Genomic DNA, 20,000 nt, shown 5'->3' with positions numbered 1-20,000 from the left:
GCAGCAGGCGGGAGGAGGCAGCCTCCCCTTAGTATAACTTAGTCTCCGGAGAATGACAGCGGGCGCGCGCAAGAGGCCAGTCCGGGGATGAGGCAGCATCCTCGGGCAGCAGGCGGGAGGAGGCAGCCTCCCCTTAGTATAACTTAATCTCCGGAGAATGACAGCGGGCGCGCCTAAGAGGCTGGTCCGGGGACCAGGCACTCTCCCCGGACAACAAAGCACGTCCCCCTCCTGAGTGGACAAAAAAAATCCACTCCTGGTACCTAGAATTTTCTCCAGCGGCGGGCTGGGAGTCTAATCTTTCTCCTGGCCGAGAAAAGAGCACTCTCCCCGGACAACAAAGCACGTCCCCCTCCTGAGTGGACAAAAAAAATCCACTCCTGGTACCTAGAATTTTCTCCAGCGGCGGGCTGGGAGTCTAATCTTTCTCCTGGCCGAGAAAAGAGCACTCTCCCCGGACAACAAAGCACGTCCCCCTCCTGAGTGGACAAAAAAAATCCACTCCTGGTACCTAAGATTTTCTCCAGCGGCGGGCTGGGAGTCTAATCTTTCTCCTGGCCGAGAAAAGAGCACTTTCCCCCGGACAACAAAGCACGTCCCCCTCCTGAGTGGACAAAAAAAATCCACTCCTGGTACCTAGAATTTTCTCCAGCGGCGGGCTGGGAGTCTAATCTTTCTCCTGGCCGAGAAAAGAGCACTTTCCCCCGGACACCAAACCAGCCAACGTCCCCCTCCTGAGTGGACAAAAAAAATCCACTCCTGGTACCTAAAATTTTCTCCAGCGGCGGGCTTGGGACGAAAATCAATCTTCCTCCCGAAATTAAACCACTATTGGCGGACGCCAGCCCCAAGCGCCAGCCCCGACCGCCACCCCCCGACCGCCACAAGGCGACCGCCACAAGGCGACCGCCACAAGGCGACCGCCACCGGCCCCAAGCGCCAGCCCCGACCGCCACCCCCCGACCGCCACAAGGCGACCGCCACAAGGCGACCGCCACAAGGCGACCGCCACCGGCCCCAAGCGCCAGCCCCGACCGCCACCCCCCGACCGCCACAAGGCGACCGCCACAAGGCGACCGCCACAAGGCGACCGCCACCGGCCCCAAGCGCCAGCCCCGACCGCCACCCCCCGACCGCCACAAGGCGACCGCCACAAGGCGACCGCCACAAGGCGACCGCCACCGGCCCCAAGCGCCAGCCCCGACCGCCACCCCCCGACCGCCACAAGGCGACCGCCACAAGGCGACCGCCACAAGGCGACCGCCACCGGCCCCAAGCGCCAGCCCCGACCGCCACCCCCCGACCGCCACAAGGCGACCGCCACAAGGCGACCGCCACCGGCCCCAAGCGCCAGCCCCGACCGCCACCCCCCGACCGCCACAAGGCGACCGCCACAAGGCGACCGCCACAAGGCGACCGCCACAAGGCGACCGCCACAAGGCGACCGCCACAAGGCGACCGCCACTGGCCCCAAGCGCCAGCCCCGACCGCCACCCCCCGACCGCCACAAGGCGACCGCCACAAGGCGACCGCCACAAGGCGACCGCCACAAGGCGACCGCCACAAGGCGACCGCCACCGGCCCCAAGCGCCAGCCCCGACCGCCACAAGGCGACCGCCACAAGGCGACCGCCACAAGGCGACCGCCACAAGGCGACCGCCACTGGCCCCAAGCGCCAGCCCCGACCGCCACCCCCCGACCGCCACAAGGCGACCGCCACAAGGCGACCGCCACAAGGCGACCGCCACAAGGCGACCGCCACTGGCCCCAAGCGCCAGCCCCGACCGCCACCCCCCGACCGCCACAAGGCGACCGCCACAAGGCGACCGCCACCGGCCCCAAGCGCCAGCCCCGACCGCCACCCCCCGACCGCCACAAGGCGACCGCCACAAGGCGTTAGTGGCCGCGCCCGGTACTTTACTGGACCCTATTTGGCCCGCGGACCGGCCGGCGTCGCTTCCTTGAATGCTTAGCCGCCTTTCGAGCTGCCATGCCGGGCTTGAGTTAGTGGCCGCGCCCGGTACTTTACTGGACCCTATTTGGCCCGCGGACCGGCCGGCGTCGCTTCCTTGAATGCTTAGCCGCCTTTCGAGCTGCCATGCCGGGCTTGAGTTAGTGGTTTGCGCCCGGTACTTTACTGGACCCTATTTGGCCCGCGGACCGGCCGGCGTCGCTTCCTTGAATGCTTAGCCGCCTTTCGAGCTGCCATGCCGGGCTTGAGTTAGTGGTTTGCGCCCGGTACTTTACTGGACCCTATTTGGCCCGCGGACCGGCCGGCGTCGCTTCCTTGAATGCTTAGCCGCCTTTCGAGCTGCCATGCCGGGCTTGAGTTAGTGGCCGCGCCCGGTACTTTACTGGACCCTATTTGGCCCGCGGACCGGCCGGCGTCGCTTCCTTGAATGCTTAGCCGCCTTTCGAGCTGCCATGCCGGGCTTGAGTTAGTGGTTTGCGCCCGGTACTTTACTGGACCCTATTTGGCCCGCGGACCGGCCGGCGTCGCTTCCTTGAATGCTTAGCCGCCTTTCGAGCTGCCATGCCGGGCTTGAGTTAGTGGTTTGCGCCCGGTACTTTACTGGACCCTATTTGGCCCGCGGACCGGCCGGCGTCGCTTCCTTGAATGCTTAGCCGCCTTTCGAGCTGCCATGCCGGGCTTGAGTTAGTGGTTTGCGCCCGGTACTCTACGTTAAAAGTCAGGCGGAACGGCTCTGAAGCTCCAGACGGAAGTCCGAGAAAAGCTCCATGGTTGGTTAAAAATGCTTACCCGCCTCCCTGGAACCCCAATCGGGCGTAAAATGTTAGGCGGAACGGCTCTGAAGCTCCAGACGGAAGTCCGAGAAAAGCTCCATGGTTGGTTAAAAATGCTTACCCGCCTCCCTGGAACCCCAATCGGGCGTAAAATGTTAGGCGGAACGGCTCTGAAGCTGCAGACGGTGCTTCCTTGAATGCTTATCCGCCTTTCGAGCTCTCCTGCCCGGCGTGGGTTTCGCGTCCGCGCCCGGTACATTATGGAAGCCAAAAAAAAAAAAAAATTCTAAGTGCGAGTGGGACCGGCCTGGGGGGCTTCCTTGAAAGCCCATCCGCCCTCCGAGCTCTCCCACCGGTCGTGGGTTGGCGTCCGCCACTGCTCAAAGCGAACTTCAAATTATCTGCTTAATAATGTGGAACACCATTCTTAAGTAGTTTTTCCTTAATTTGGGCTCAACTGGCCGGTAATGATCCCCGGTGTCTGAGATTGATCTCAGTGATCCAAAGAGCCCTGACACGTAATACCATCCATGAGTTTAATTGAAAAACAAAAAATGTAATCTTTATGACACATAAATACAATTTGCATAATAATTTGGAACACAGTGTAGACTTCCAGCGGACCGCGCGCGGCTCGGCTGACGGCGCAGCGCGATCTGGTACCGCTGCGCGGGACGAAACACGCCCCGTGCAGAGTTCCAGGCGGCCGGGAAGACATTTAAGCGCTGCCGCTGCAGCTGCGGCGGGGATTTGCCGTCCTCCGGTGGACACGACGAGTAAATACACCAGCAATCGCACTTACACCGTGTTCCAAATTATTATGCAAGTGACATTTATCTCAGATTTTCCTAAATAGTCGATGCAAAATGAGTCAGCATAATTTTCAAGTCATCAACCATTATTTTGATGAATTCTAATTTTATTGAACAAACCTCCGAATGATCACAGAATTTTTAAAAAATAAAAAACTTAAAATGCACTGTTCCACATTATTACGCACAACAGAGTTTTATAACATTTTATAGGTTTTTATGAACTGAAATGCCCATCTTAAGAATTTACAGCATTAGGAGGTCATATTTACTGAAATCAAAAGCTATTTCAAAGAAAAGACAAACAAGTTACATTTTAACATAGGACCCTTTATTTCAATAAAAAACAAAGTTACATTTTAACATAGGACCCTTTGTTCAACAGCAGCTTCACGATTCTTCCATCCACTGAACTTGTGAGTTTTTGTACAGTTTCTGGTTGAATTTCTTGGCAGGATCTAAGAATAGCCTGCCAGAGCTGCTCTTTGGAATTGAACTGCCTCCCACCTTCGTAGATTTTCTGCTTGACGATGCTCCACAAGTTTTCAATAGGATTGAGGTCAGGGGAGCATGGGGGCCACACCATCAGTTTCTCTCCCTTTATTCCCATAGATGCCAAAGACGTTGACGTATTTCTTGCAGCATGAGATGGTGCATTGTCATGCATGAAGATGATCTTTTGACGGAAAGCACGGTTCTTCCTGTTGTACCATGGACAGAAGTGTTGAGTCAGAAATTCCACGTAGTTAACAGACGTAATTTTGACGCCTTCAGGGACCCTAAAGGGGCCAAGCAGCTCTCTCCCCATGATTCCGGCCCAAAACATCACTCCGCCACCTCCCTGCTGACGCCGCAGCCTTGTTGGGCTATCGTGGCCGTCCACCAACCATCCACGACTCCATCCATCTGTAAAGTCAAGTCAAATCAAGTTTATTTGTATAGCCCTAAATCACAAGCAGTCTCAAAGGGCTTCACATAGACAGAAATTGACAATTATTCTCAAAGCATCCCCTGAGCTCTCAAAAGTGCAAGGAAAAACTTAAAAAACCCTACCTGGCCCATCCAAGGTTGCACGGCACTCGTCGGTGAACAGGACTGTCTGAAAATTTGTCTTCATGTAAGTCTGGGCCCACTGCAGCCGTTTCTGCTTGTTCGCGTTGTTCAGGGGTGGCCGAATGGAGGGTTTCCGCACAACTGCAAGCCTCTGGAGGATCCTGCACCTCGTCGTTCGTGGGACTTCACTGGCACCAGCAGCGTCGAATATTTGTTTGCTCGTCTTTAGTGGCATGCTTGCAGCCGCCCTCTTGATTCGATTTGTTTGTCTTGCAGAAACCTTCCTTGTCGTGCCTTTGTCTGCACGAACGCGCGTTTGCTCCGAATCAGCGACGAATTTCTTCAAAGTTCGATGGTCGCGCTTAAGCTTTCGTGCAATATCGAATGTCTGCATACCTTGTCCAAGGCATCGAACGATTTCACGCTTCTCGACAGCAGAGAGATCCTTTTTCCTCCCCATGGTTGAACGAAATGGCCGAACGCTTAAAAACGCGGAACTTAAATAGACTTGTTAATTACTACAATTGCGCTCACCTGGCAGACTACCATGGACTGTACCATGACTGAGGGTGATTTCAGTACTTGAAAAACAAAAAATGTAATCTTTATGACACTTAAATACATTTTGCATAATAATTTGGAACACGGGACCGTGTTCCAAATTATTATGCAAAGGATATTTATCTCAGATTTTCCTAAATAGCTTCCTTGAAATGTTACCCGGCTTTTGAGCTCTCCTGCCCGGCGTGGGTTTGCGTCAGCGCCCGGTAACATTATGGAAGCTAAAAGAAAGAAAAAAGAAACAAATCTAAGTGCGATTGCTGGTGTCTAAATACATTTTGCATAATAATTTGGAACACGGGACCGTGTTCCAAATTATTATGCAAGTGATATTTATCTCAGATTTTCCTAAATAGCTTTACTCGTCGTGCCGACCGGAGGGAGGCCACTCCCCGCCGCAGCTGAACAGTCATCCCGGCCTAGTGGAGGTCTGCGCAGGGGGGGTCTTCCTTGAAATCTTAGCCGCCTTCCGAGCTCTCCTGCCGGGCGTGGGTTTGCGTCAGCGGCCGGTGTCATTTACTCGTCGTGCCGACCGGAGGGAGGCCACTCCCCGCCGCAGCTGAACAGTCATCCCGGCCTAGTGGAGGTCTGCGCAGGGGGGGTCTTCCTTGAAATCTTAGCCGCCTTCCGAGCTCTCCTGCCGGGCGTGGGTTTGCGTCAGCGGCCGGTGTCATTTACTCGTCGTGTCCACCGGAGGGAGGCCACTCCCCGCCGCAGCTGCAGCGGCAGCTTTGAAACGTCATCCCGGCCCCCTGGAACTGTGCGCGGGGGGGGCGATGCGTCCCGTGCGAGGTACCAGGTCGCGCTGCGCCGTCTGCCTGGCCGCTTTGGGCCCGCTGGAAGTCTATTAAAGCTCCGCGATCTCCGCCTCGGTGCTTAAAAAGCGTCCATCCGCTCTCCTGGAGCTTCTTTCGGTCATCTCGTCCGCGTGCACGGCCTGCCGGTGGCACCGGCTGGAGCTCCGCAAAAAGCTCCATTTCTGTTAAAAATGCTTAGCCGCGTCCCTGGAAGCCCAATCGGGCGTAGAAAGTGAGGGGGAAGGCCCCCAAAGCACCGGCTGGAAGTCCCAAAAAAGCTCCATGATTGGTCAAAAATGCTTAGCCGCGTCCCTGGAAGCGTAATCGGGCGTAAAAAGTGAGGCGGACCGGCCCTGGAGCTCCGTGTGGAGGTCCTCAAAAAGCTCCATAACGTGTTAAAAATGCTTAGCCGCGTCCCTGGAAGCGTAATCGGGCGTAAAATGTTAGGCGGAACGCCCCTGGAGAAAAAAAAATCCGCTCCTGGTACCTAAAATTTTCTCCAGCGGCGGGCTCGGAGTCTCATCTTTCTCCTGGCCGAGAAAAGAGCACTTTCCCCCGGACACCGAACCAGTCAACGTCCCCCTCCTGAGTGGACAAAAAAAATCCACTCCTGGTACCTAAGATTTTCTCCAGCGGCGGGCTTGGGACGAAAATGAATCTTCCTCCCGAAATTAAACCACTATAGGCGGACGCCAGCCCCAAGCACCAGCCCGCATAATAATTTGGAACACGGCACCGTGTTCCAAATTATTATGCAAATCTAATCGGGCGTAAAAAGTGAGGCGGACCGGCCCTGGAGCTCCGTGTGGAGGTCCTCAAAAAGCTCCATAACGTGTTAAAAATGCTTAGCCGCGTCCCTGGAAGCGTAATCGGGCGTAAAAAGTGAGGCGGACCGGCCCTGGAGCTCCGTGTGGAGGTCCTCAAAAAGCTCCATTTCTGTTAAAAATGCTTAGCCGCGTCCCTGGAAGCCCAATCGGGCGTAGAAAGTGAGGGGGAAGGCCCCCAAAGCACCGGCTGGAAGTCCCAAAAAAGCTCCATGATTGGTCAATAATGCTTAGCCGCCTCCCTGGAAGCCTAATCGGGCATAAAAAGCTAGGCGGAACGGCCCCAAAGCTCCACACGGAAGTCCCAAAAAAGCTCCATGATTGGTCAATAATGCTTAGCCGCCTCCCTGGAAGCCTAATCGGGCATAAAAAGTTAGGCGGAACGGCCCCAAAGCTCCACACGGAAGTCCCAAAAAAGCTCCATGATTGGTCAATAATGCTTAGCCGCCTCCCTGGAAGCCTAATCGGGCATAAAAAGTTAGGCGGAACGGCCCCAAAGCTCCACACGGAAGTCCCAAAAAAGCTCCATGATTGGTCAATAATGCTTAGCCGCCTCCCTGGAAGCCTAATCGGGCATAAAAAGTTAGGCGGAACGGCCCCAAAGCTCCACACGGAAGTCCCAAAAAAGCTCCATGATTGGTCAATAATGCTTAGCCGCCTCCCTGGAAGCCTAATCGGGCATAAAAAGCTAGGCGGAACGGCCCCAAAGCTCCACACGGAAGTCCCAAAAAAGCTCCATGATTGGTCAATAATGCTTAGCCGCCTCCCTGGAAGCCTAATCGGGCATAAAAAGTTAGGCGGAACGGCTCCAAAGCTCCACACGGAAGTCCCAAAAAAGCTCCATGATTGGTCAATAATGCTTAGCCGCCTCCCTGGAAGCCTAATCGGGCATAAAAAGTTAGGCGGAACGGCCCCAAAGCTCCACACGGAAGTCCCAAAAAAGCTCCATGATTGGTCAATAATGCTTAGCCGCCTCCCTGGAAGCCTAATCGGGCATAAAAAGTTAGGCGGAACGGCCCCAAAGCTCCACACGGAAGTCCCAAAAAAGCTCCATGATTGGTCAATAATGCTTAGCCGCCTCCCTGGAAGCCTAATCGGGCATAAAAAGTTAGGCGGAACGGCCCCAAAGCTCCACACGGAAGTCCGAAAAAAGCTCAAAAATTTTCTAAGTGCCAACGGCTCATTCGCCGTAATGTGTCCGCTCCGCGCTGGTTCCCCGGTCGGCCGCGAATAGCGCAAAATCAGCCTCACGGAAGTTCGAAAAAAGCTCAAAAATTTTCTAAGTGCCAACGGCTCATTCGCCGTAATGTGTCCGCTCCGCGCTGGTTCCCCGGTCGGCCGCGAATAGCGCAAAATCAGCCTCACGGAAGTTCGAAAAAAGCTCAAAAATTTTCTAAGTGCCAACGGCTCATTCGCCGTAATGTGTCCGCTCCGCGCTGGTTCCCCGGTCGGCCGCGAATAGCGCAAAATCAGCCTCACGGAAGTTCGAAAAAAGCTCAAAAATTTTCTAAGTGCCAACGGCTCATTCGCCGTAATGTGTCCGCTCCGCGCTGGTTCCCCGGTCGGCCGCGAATAGCGCAAAAATCAGCCTAAGTGCAGTACCAACCTTGGCGTGTTGGTGCGCCAGAGTACGATGAGTTGGTCCCCCTAGTCACTGTACTCATTACCTTTACCCCCTAATCGCAAAATATAGTCAGAACGTATATGCAGAAGACTATTTTTTTCTTTTTTAAAATTTTCTAAGTGCCAGCGGATGCTGGCACACGAACTGTCCGAGCTACGACGGTTCTCCGGTCGGACAGCGAGGGTGAAAAAGCGGTCCTAAAATCACCGAGGGCTGCCGCACAAGTTGTCCGAGTGGCGACGGTTCCCCGGTCGGCCACGAATGTCGAAAATTCGGCCTCTCCACCACGGAGGTCGGTGAGAATTTCAGAATATTTTCTAAGTGCGAGCGTGGGCTGCCGCACAACTTGTCCGAGTGGCGACGGTTCCCCGGTCGGATCCGAATGTCGAAAATCCGGCCTCTCCACCACGGAGGTCGGTGAGAATTTCAGAATATTTTCTAAGTGCCAGCGTGGGCTGCCGCACAAGCTGTCCGAATTGCGACGGTTCTCCTTTCGGACCCGAATCGCAAAAATTCGGCCTCTCCACCACGGAAGTCGGTGAGAATTTCAGAATATTTTCTAAGTGCCAGCGTGGGCTGCCGCACAAGCTGTCCGCTTTGTCTGGTTCCCTCGGTCGGCCACGAATGGCGAAAAATCAGCCTCTCCTTCTGGAGCTCGCGCCAACTTTGGCAAATATTTTCTAAGTGCCAACGGCTCTTGCGCCGTAATGTGTCCGCTTTGTCTGGTTCCCTCGGTCGGCCACAAACAGCGAAAAATCAGCCTCTCCTTCTGGAGCTCGCGCCAACTTTGGCGAATATTTTCTAAGTGCCAACGGCTCTTGCGCCGTAATGTGTCCGCTTTGTCTGGTTCCCTCGGTCGGCCACGAATGGCGAAAAATCAGCCTCTCCTTCTGGAGCTCGCGCCAACTTTGGCAAATATTTTCTAAGTGCCAACGGCTCTTGCGCCGTAATGTGTCCGCTTTGTCTGGTTCCCTCGGTCGGCCACAAACTGCGAAAAATCAGCCTCTCCTTCTGGAGCTCGCGCCAACTTTGGCGAATATTTTCTAAGTGCCAACGGCTCTTGCGCCGTAATGTGTCCGCTTTGTCTGGTTCCCTCGGTCGGCCACGAACGGCGAAAAATCAGCCTCTCCTTCTGGAGCTCGCGCCAACTTTGGCGAATATTTTCTAAGTGCCAACGGCTCTTGCGCCGTAATGTGTCCGCTTTGTCTGGTTCCCTCGGTCGGCCACGAACGGCGAAAAATCAGCCTCTCCTTCTGGAGCTCGCGCCAACTTTGGCGAATATTTTCTAAGTGCCAACGGCTCTTGCGCCGTAATGTGTCCGCTTTGCCTGGTTCCCTCGGTCGGCCACGAACGGCGAAAAATCAGCCTCTCCTTCTGGAGCTCGCGCCAACTTTGGCGAATATTTTCTAAGTGCCAACGGCTCTTGCGCCGTAATGTGTCCGCTTTGCCTGGTTCCCTCGGTCGGCCACGAACGGCGAAAAATCAGCCTCTCCTTCTGGAGCTCGCGCCAACTTTGGCGAATATTTTCTAAGTGCCAACGGCTCTTGCGCCGTAATGTGTCCGCTTTGCCTGGTTCCCTCGGTCGGCCACGAACGGCGAAAAATCAGCCTCTCCTTCTGGAGCTCGCGCCAACTTTGGCAAAAATATTCTAAGTGCCAACGGCTCTTGCGCCGTAATGTGTCCGCTTTGTCTGGTTCCCTCGGTCGGCCACAAACGGCGAAAAATCAGCCTCTCCTTCTGGAGCTCGCGCCAACTTTGGCGAATATTTTCTAAGTGCCAACGGCTCTTGCGCCGTAAAGTGTCCGCTTTGCCTGGTTCCCTCGGTCGGCCACAAATAGCGAAAAATCAGCCTCTCCTTCTGGAGCTCGCCTAAGTGCCAACGGCTCTTGCGCCGTAATGTGTCCGCTTTGTCTGGTTCCCTCGGTCGGCCACAAACGGCGAAAAATCAGCCTCTCCTTCTGGAGCTCGTGCCAACTTTGGCGAATATTTTCTAAGTGCCAACGGCTCTTGCGCCGTAAAGTGTCCGCTTTGCCTGGTTCCCTCGGTCGGCCACAAATAGCGAAAAATCAGCCTCTCCTTCTGGAGCTCGCCTAAGTGCCAACGGCTCTTGCGCCGTAATGTGTCCGCTTTGTCTGGTTCCCTCGGTCGGCCACAAACGGCGAAAAATCAGCCTCTCATTCTGGAGCTCGTGCCAACTTTGGCGAATATTTTATAAGTGCCAACGGCTCTTGCGCCGTAATGTGTCCGCTTTGCCTGGTTCCCTCGGTCGGCCACAAATAGCGAAAAAATCAGCCTCTCCTTCTGGAGCTCGCCTAAGTGCCAACGGCTCTTGCGCCGTAATGTGTCCGCTTTGCCTGGTTCCCTCGGTCGGCCACAAACGGCGAAAAATCAGCCTCTCATTCTGGAGCTCGTGCCAACTTTGGCGAATATTTTCTAAGTGCCAACGGCTCTTGCGCCGTAATGTGTCCGCTTTGCCTGGTTCCCTCGGTCGGCCACAAATAGCGAAAAAATCAGCCTCTCCTTCTGGAGCTCGCCTAAGTGCCAACGGCTCTTGCGCCGTAATGTGTCCGCTTTGTCTGGTTCCCTCGGTCGGCCACAAACGGCGAAAAATCAGCCTCTCATTCTGGAGCTCGTGCCAACTTTGGCGAATATTTTCTAAGTGCCAACGGCTCTTGCGCCGTAATGTGTCCGCTTTGCCTGGTTCCCTCGGTCGGCCACAAATAGCGAAAAAATCAGCCTCTCCTTCTGGAGCTCGCCTAAGTGCCAACGGCTCTTGCGCCGTAATGTGTCCGCTTTGCCTGGTTCCCTCGGTCGGCCACGAACGGCGAAAAATCAGCCTCTCCTTCTGGAGCTCGCGCCAACTTTGGCAAAAATATTCTAAGTGCCAACGGCTCTTGCGCCGTAATGTGTCCGCTTTGTCTGGTTCCCTCGGTCGGCCACAAACGGCGAAAAATCAGCCTCTCCTTCTGGAGCTCGCGCCAACTTTGGCGAATATTTTCTAAGTGCCAACGGCTCTTGCGCCGTAAAGTGTCCGCTTTGCCTGGTTCCCTCGGTCGGCCACAAACGGCGAAAAATCAGCCTCTCATTCTGGAGCTCGTGCCAACTTTGGCGAATATTTTCTAAGTGCCAACGGCTCTTGCGCCGTAATGTGTCCGCTTTGCCTGGTTCCCTCGGTCGGCCACAAACGGCGAAAAATCAGCCTCTCCTTCTGGAGCTCGCGCCAACTTTGGCGAATATTTTCTAAGTGCCAACGGCTCTTGCGCCGTAATGTGTCCGCTTTGCCTGGTTCCCTCGGTCGGCCACGAACGGCGAAAAATCAGCCTCTCCTTCTGGAGCTCGCGCCAACTTTGGCGAATATTTTCTAAGTGCCAACGGCTCTTGCGCCGTAATGTGTCCGCTTTGCCTGGTTCCCTCGGTCGGCCACGAACGGCGAAAAATCAGCCTCTCCTTCTGGAGCTCGCGCCAACTTTGGCGAATATTTTCTAAGTGCCAACGGCTCTTGCGCCGTAATGTGTCCGCTTTGCCTGGTTCCCTCGGTCGGCCACGAACGGCGAAAAATCAGCCTCTCCTTCTGGAGCTCGCGCCAACTTTGGCAAAAATATTCTAAGTGCCAACGGCTCTTGCGCCGTAATGTGTCCGCTTTGTCTGGTTCCCTCGGTCGGCCACAAACGGCGAAAAATCAGCCTCTCCTTCTGGAGCTCGCGCCAACTTTGGCGAATATTTTCTAAGTGCCAACGGCTCTTGCGCCGTAAAGTGTCCGCTTTGCCTGGTTCCCTCGGTCGGCCACAAATAGCGAAAAATCAGCCTCTCCTTCTGGAGCTCGCCTAAGTGCCAACGGCTCTTGCGCCGTAATGTGTCCGCTTTGCCTGGTTCCCTCGGTCGGCCACAAACGGCGAAAAATCAGCCTCTCCTTCTGGAGCTCGCGCCAACTTTGGCGAATATTTTCTAAGTGCCAACGGCTCTTGCGCCGTAATGTGTCCGCTTTGCCTGGTTCCCTCGGTCGGCCACGAACGGCGAAAAATCAGCCTCTCCTTCTGGAGCTCGCGCCAACTTTGGCGAATATTTTCTAAGTGCCAACGGCTCTTGCGCCGTAATGTGTCCGCTTTGCCTGGTTCCCTCGGTCGGCCACGAACGGCGAAAAATCAGCCTCTCCTTCTGGAGCTCGCGCCAACTTTGGCGAATATTTTCTAAGTGCCAACGGCTCTTGCGCCGTAATGTGTCCGCTTTGCCTGGTTCCCTCGGTCGGCCACGAACGGCGAAAAATCAGCCTCTCCTTCTGGAGCTCGCGCCAACTTTGGCAAAAATATTCTAAGTGCCAACGGCTCTTGCGCCGTAATGTGTCCGCTTTGTCTGGTTCCCTCGGTCGGCCACAAACGGCGAAAAATCAGCCTCTCCTTCTGGAGCTCGCGCCAACTTTGGCGAATATTTTCTAAGTGCCAACGGCTCTTGCGCCGTAAAGTGTCCGCTTTGCCTGGTTCCCTCGGTCGGCCACAAATAGCGAAAAATCAGCCTCTCCTTCTGGAGCTCGCCTAAGTGCCAACGGCTCTTGCGCCGTAATGTGTCCGCTTTGTCTGGTTCCCTCGGTCGGCCACAAACGGCGAAAAATCAGCCTCTCCTTCTGGAGCTCGCGCCAACTTTGGCGAATATTTTCTAAGTGCCAACGGCTCTTGCGCCGTAAAGTGTCCGCTTTGCCTGGTTCCCTCGGTCGGCCACAAATAGCGAAAAATCAGCCTCTCCTTCTGGAGCTCGCCTAAGTGCCAACGGCTCTTGCGCCGTAATGTGTCCGCTTTGTCTGGTTCCCTCGGTCGGCCACAAACGGCGAAAAATCAGCCTCTCCTTCTGGAGCTCGTGCCAACTTTGGCGAATATTTTCTAAGTGCCAACGGCTCTTGCGCCGTAAAGTGTCCGCTTTGCCTGGTTCCCTCGGTCGGCCACAAATAGCGAAAAATCAGCCTCTCCTTCTGGAGCTCGCCTAAGTGCCAACGGCTCTTGCGCCGTAATGTGTCCGCTTTGTCTGGTTCCCTCGGTCGGCCACAAACGGCGAAAAATCAGCCTCTCATTCTGGAGCTCGTGCCAACTTTGGCGAATATTTTATAAGTGCCAACGGCTCTTGCGCCGTAATGTGTCCGCTTTGCCTGGTTCCCTCGGTCGGCCACAAATAGCGAAAAAATCAGCCTCTCCTTCTGGAGCTCGCCTAAGTGCCAACGGCTCTTGCGCCGTAATGTGTCCGCTTTGCCTGGTTCCCTCGGTCGGCCACAAACGGCGAAAAATCAGCCTCTCATTCTGGAGCTCGTGCCAACTTTGGCGAATATTTTCTAAGTGCCAACGGCTCTTGCGCCGTAATGTGTCCGCTTTGCCTGGTTCCCTCGGTCGGCCACAAATAGCGAAAAAATCAGCCTCTCCTTCTGGAGCTCGCCTAAGTGCCAACGGCTCTTGCGCCGTAATGTGTCCGCTTTGTCTGGTTCCCTCGGTCGGCCACAAACGGCGAAAAATCAGCCTCTCATTCTGGAGCTCGTGCCAACTTTGGCGAATATTTTCTAAGTGCCAACGGCTCTTGCGCCGTAATGTGTCCGCTTTGCCTGGTTCCCTCGGTCGGCCACAAATAGCGAAAAAATCAGCCTCTCCTTCTGGAGCTCGCCTAAGTGCCAACGGCTCTTGCGCCGTAATGTGTCCGCTTTGCCTGGTTCCCTCGGTCGGCCACGAACGGCGAAAAATCAGCCTCTCCTTCTGGAGCTCGCGCCAACTTTGGCAAAAATATTCTAAGTGCCAACGGCTCTTGCGCCGTAATGTGTCCGCTTTGTCTGGTTCCCTCGGTCGGCCACAAACGGCGAAAAATCAGCCTCTCCTTCTGGAGCTCGCGCCAACTTTGGCGAATATTTTCTAAGTGCCAACGGCTCTTGCGCCGTAAAGTGTCCGCTTTGCCTGGTTCCCTCGGTCGGCCACAAACGGCGAAAAATCAGCCTCTCATTCTGGAGCTCGTGCCAACTTTGGCGAATATTTTCTAAGTGCCAACGGCTCTTGCGCCGTAATGTGTCCGCTTTGCCTGGTTCCCTCGGTCGGCCACAAACGGCGAAAAATCAGCCTCTCCTTCTGGAGCTCGCGCCAACTTTGGCGAATATTTTCTAAGTGCCAACGGCTCTTGCGCCGTAATGTGTCCGCTTTGCCTGGTTCCCTCGGTCGGCCACGAACGGCGAAAAATCAGCCTCTCCTTCTGGAGCTCGCGCCAACTTTGGCGAATATTTTCTAAGTGCCAACGGCTCTTGCGCCGTAATGTGTCCGCTTTGCCTGGTTCCCTCGGTCGGCCACGAACGGCGAAAAATCAGCCTCTCCTTCTGGAGCTCGCGCCAACTTTGGCAAATATTTTCTAAGTGCCAACGGCTCTTGCGCCGTAATGTGTCCGCTTTGTCTGGTTCCCTCGGTCGGCCACGAATGGCGAAAAATCAGCCTCTCCTTCTGGAGCTCGCACCAACTTTGGCAAATATTTTCTAAGTGCCAACGGCTCTTGCGCCGTAATGTGTCCGCTTTGTCTGGTTCCCTCGGTCGGCCACGAATGGCGAAAAATCAGCCTCTCCTTCTGGAGCTCGCACCAACTTTGGCAAATATTTTCTAAGTGCCAACGGCTCTTGCGCCGTAATGTGTCCGCTTTGTCTGGTTCCCTCGGTCGGCCACGAATGGCGAAAAATCAGCCTCTCCTTCTGGAGCTCGCACCAACTTTGGCAAATATTTTCTAAGTGCCAACGGCTCTTGCGCCGTAATGTGTCCGCTTTGTCTGGTTCCCTCGGTCGGCCACGAATGGCGAAAAATCAGCCTCTCCTTCTGGAGCTCGCGCCAACTTTGGCAAATATTTTCTAAGTGCCAACGGCTCTTGCGCCGTAATGTGTCCGCTTTGTCTGGTTCCCTCGGTCGGCCACGAACGGCGAAAAATCAGCCTCTCCTTCTGGAGCTCGCACCAACTTTGGCAAATATTTTCTAAGTGCCAACGGCTCTTGCGCCGTAATGTGTCCGCTTTGTCTGGTTCCCTCGGTCGGCCACGAATGGCGAAAAATCAGCCTCTCCTTCTGGAGCTCGCACCAACTTTGGCAAATATTTTCTAAGTGCCAACGGCTCTTGCGCCGTAATGTGTCCGCTTTGTCTGGTTCCCTCGGTCGGCCACGAATGGCGAAAAATCAGCCTCTCCTTCTGGAGCTCGCACCAACTTTGGCAAATATTTTCTAAGTGCCAACGGCTCTTGCGCCGTAATGTGTCCGCTTTGTCTGGTTCCCTCGGTCGGCCACGAACGGCGAAAAATCAGCCTCTCCTTCTGGAGCTCGCGCCAACTTTGGCGAATATTTTCTAAGTGCCAACGGCTCTTGCGCCGTAATGTGTCCGCTTTGCCTGGTTCCCTCGGTCGGCCACGAACGGCGAAAAATCAGCCTCTCCTTCTGGAGCTCGCGCCAACTTTGGCAAATATTTTCTAAGTGCCAACGGCTCTTGCGCCGTAATGTGTCCGCTTTGTCTGGTTCCCTCGGTCGGCCACGAATGGCGAAAAATCAGCCTCTCCTTCTGGAGCTCGCACCAACTTTGGCAAATATTTTCTAAGTGCCAACGGCTCTTGCGCCGTAATGTGTCCGCTTTGTCTGGTTCCCTCGGTCGGCCACGAATGGCGAAAAATCAGCCTCTCCTTCTGGAGCTCGCACCAACTTTGGCAAATATTTTCTAAGTGCCAACGGCTCTTGCGCCGTAATGTGTCCGCTTTGTCTGGTTCCCTCGGTCGGCCACGAATGGCGAAAAATCAGCCTCTCCTTCTGGAGCTCGCACCAACTTTGGCAAATATTTTCTAAGTGCCAACGGCTCTTGCGCCGTAATGTGTCCGCTTTGTCTGGTTCCCTCGGTCGGCCACGAATGGCGAAAAATCAGCCTCTCCTTCTGGAGCTCGCGCCAACTTTGGCAAATATTTTCTAAGTGCCAACGGCTCTTGCGCCGTAATGTGTCCGCTTTGTCTGGTTCCCTCGGTCGGCCACGAACGGCGAAAAATCAGCCTCTCCTTCTGGAGCTCGCACCAACTTTGGCAAATATTTTCTAAGTGCCAACGGCTCTTGCGCCGTAATGTGTCCGCTTTGTCTGGTTCCCTCGGTCGGCCACGAATGGCGAAAAATCAGCCTCTCCTTCTGGAGCTCGCACCAACTTTGGCAAATATTTTCTAAGTGCCAACGGCTCTTGCGCCGTAATGTGTCCGCTTTGTCCGGTTCCCTCGGTCGGCCACGAATGGCGAAAAATCAGCCTCTCCTTCTGGAGCTCGCACCAACTTTGGCAAATATTTTCTAAGTGCCAACGGCTCTTGCGCCGTAATGTGTCCGCTTTGTCTGGTTCCCTCGGTCGGCCACGAATGGCGAAAAATCAGCCTCTCCTTCTGGAGCTCGCACCAACTTTGGCAAATATTTTCTAAGTGCCAACGGCTCTTGCGCCGTAATGTGTCCGCTTTGTCTGGTTCCCTCGGTCGGCCACGAATGGCGAAAAATCAGCCTCTCCTTCTGGAGCTCGCACCAACTTTGGCAAATATTTTCTAAGTGCCAACGGCTCTTGCGCCGTAATGTGTCCGCTTTGTCTGGTTCCCTCGGTCGGCCACGAATGGCGAAAAATCAGCCTCTCCTTCTGGAGCTCGCACCAACTTTGGCAAATATTTTCTAAGTGCCAACGGCTCTTGCGCCGTAATGTGTCCGCTTTGTCTGGTTCCCTCGGTCGGCCACGAATGGCGAAAAATCAGCCTCTCCTTCTGGAGCTCGCACCAACTTTGGCAAATATTTTCTAAGTGCCAACGGCTCTTGCGCCGTAATGTGTCCGCTTTGTCTGGTTCCCTCGGTCGGCCACGAATGGCGAAAAATCAGCCTCTCCTTCTGGAGCTCGCGCCAACTTTGGCGAATATTTTCTAAGTGCCAACGGCTCTTGCGCCGTAATGTGTCCGCTTTGCCTGGTTCCCTCGGTCGGCCACGAACGGCGAAAAATCAGCCTCTCCTTCTGGAGCTCGCGCCAACTTTGGCGAATATTTTCTAAGTGCCAACGGCTCTTGCGCCGTAATGTGTCCGCTTTGCCTGGTTCCCTCGGTCGGCCACGAACGGCGAAAAATCAGCCTCTCCTTCTGGAGCTCGCGCCAACTTTGGCGAATATTTTCTAAGTGCCAACGGCTCTTGCGCCGTAATGTGTCCGCTTTGCCTGGTTCCCTCGGTCGGCCACGAACGGCGAAAAATCAGCCTCTCCTTCTGGAGCTCGCGCCAACTTTGGCAAAAATATTCTAAGTGCCAACGGCTCTTGCGCCGTAATGTGTCCGCTTTGTCTGGTTCCCTCGGTCGGCCACAAACGGCGAAAAATCAGCCTCTCCTTCTGGAGCTCGCGCCAACTTTGGCGAATATTTTCTAAGTGCCAACGGCTCTTGCGCCGTAAAGTGTCCGCTTTGCCTGGTTCCCTCGGTCGGCCACAAATAGCGAAAAATCAGCCTCTCCTTCTGGAGCTCGCCTAAGTGCCAACGGCTCTTGCGCCGTAATGTGTCCGCTTTGCCTGGTTCCCTCGGTCGGCCACAAACGGCGAAAAATCAGCCTCTCCTTCTGGAGCTCGCGCCAACTTTGGCGAATATTTTCTAAGTGCCAACGGCTCTTGCGCCGTAATGTGTCCGCTTTGCCTGGTTCCCTCGGTCGGCCACGAACGGCGAAAAATCAGCCTCTCCTTCTGGAGCTCGCGCAAGTGCCAACGGCTCTTGCGCCGTAAAGTGTCCGCTTTGTCTGGTTCCCTCGGTCGGCCACAAATAGCGAAAAATCAGCCTCTCCTTCTGGAGCTCGTGCCAACTTTGGCGAATATTTTCTAAGTGCCAACGGCTCTTGCGCCGTAATGTGTCCGCTTTGTCTGGTTCCCTCGGTCGGCCACAAATAGCGAAAAATCAGCCTCTCCTTCTGGAGCTCGTGCCAACTTTGGCGAATATTTTCTAAGTGCCAACGGCTCTTGCGCCGTAAAGTGTCCGCTTTGCCTGGTTCCCTCGGTCGGCCACAAATAGCGAAAAATCAGCCTCTCCTTCTGGAGCTCGCGCCAACTTTGTCAAAAAATGTCTAAGTGCCAACGGCTCTTGCGCCGTAAAGTGTCCGCTTTGCCTGGTTCCCTCGTACGGCCACAAATAGCGAAAAATCAGCCTCTCCTTCTGGAGCTCGCGCCAACTTTGTCGAAAAATTTCTAAGTGCCAACGGCTCTTGCGCCGTAAAGTGTCCGCTTTGTCTGGTTCCCTCGGTCGGCCGCAAATAGCGAAAAATCAGCCTCTCGCCCGTCAGGTACCAGGCGTTGGGGTACCAGGGGTAAGTGCAGTACCAGCTTTGGTCTGTTGGTGCGCCAGAGTACGATGAGTTGGTCCCCCTAGTCACTGTACTCATTACCTTTACCCCCAAATCGCAAAATATAGTCAGAACGAGTGTGGGGAACACAAGTTTTGGCCCCGAGAACCAGGCGGCTGGTGTCTCTAGCGATGTGTTCCCCCCCAAAAAGTGTTCACATGCTCGGACAGCGAACCTAGGAGCTACCGCAAAGCACTCTGGAAGTGCAAGAGCGAAAAATTTTCTAAGTACAAAAACTCTCGAAAATTTTCAAAGTGTCACAGTGCTCGAAAATTTTCAAAGTGCTACATGCTTTCCATCCAAGGAAGGAATAGTGGAGGACCGGCCGCCTCCTTAAACACAAGCCGGCGGAACGACGGGGAGGACCGGCCGCCTCCTTAAACACAGGCCGGTGGAACGTTTGGCAGAATTCTTCTCGTGGAGGACCGGCCGCCTCCTTAAACACAAGCCGGCGGAACGACGGGGAGGACCGGCCGCCTCCTTAAACACAGGCCGGTGGAACGTTTGGCAGAATTCTTCTCGTGGAGGACCGGCCGCCTCCTTAAACACAGGCCGGTGGGAACGGTTGGCAGAATTGCGTGACGGCCGCCTGCTCCCGGCGTCCGCACGTGAACGAACACCCCCTCCCGGGGACGGCCGTCTGCTCCCGACCGCCGTCCTTCACCCCCTCACCTTCCGGACCCCCGTCTGCTCCCGGCGGGCCTCCGAGTACCCCCACCTTCTCCCGAACTGACCGACAGGCAATGAGACCCGCCTTGGTAGGGCCCCCACCGGCCCCGGCTCGCGCCGGCGTTGGGTGGACGGTTCCTCCCCACTTGCGGGTCGCTCTCCACGGAGGACCGGTCGCCTCACTAAACATAGGCCGGGCGAAAATCTGCGAATGTTATACATCCAAGGAGGGAGGACCGGCCGCCTCCTTAAACCACCGGCCGGGCGAAAATATGCGAATGTTATACATCCAAGGAGGGAGGACCGGTCGCCTCACTAAACATAGGCCGGGCGAAAATCTGCGAATGTTATACATCCAAGGAGGGAGGACCGGCCGCCTCCTTAAACCACCGGCCGGGCGAAAATCTGCGAATGTTATACATCCAAGAAAGGAAGGAAGGAGGGAACCGGCCGCCTCCTTAAACACAGGCCGGGCGAAAATCTGCGAATCTTATCCATCCAAGGACGGAGGACCGGCCGCCTCCTTAAACACAGGCCGGTAGGAACGGTTGGCAGAATCGCGTGACG

Source organism: Syngnathus typhle, linkage group LG13 (genome assembly GCF_033458585.1).
Source record: "Syngnathus typhle isolate RoL2023-S1 ecotype Sweden linkage group LG13, RoL_Styp_1.0, whole genome shotgun sequence".
Classification (NCBI taxonomy): domain Eukaryota; kingdom Metazoa; phylum Chordata; class Actinopteri; order Syngnathiformes; family Syngnathidae; genus Syngnathus; species Syngnathus typhle.
Note: the sequence above shows the minus strand (reverse complement) of the source record.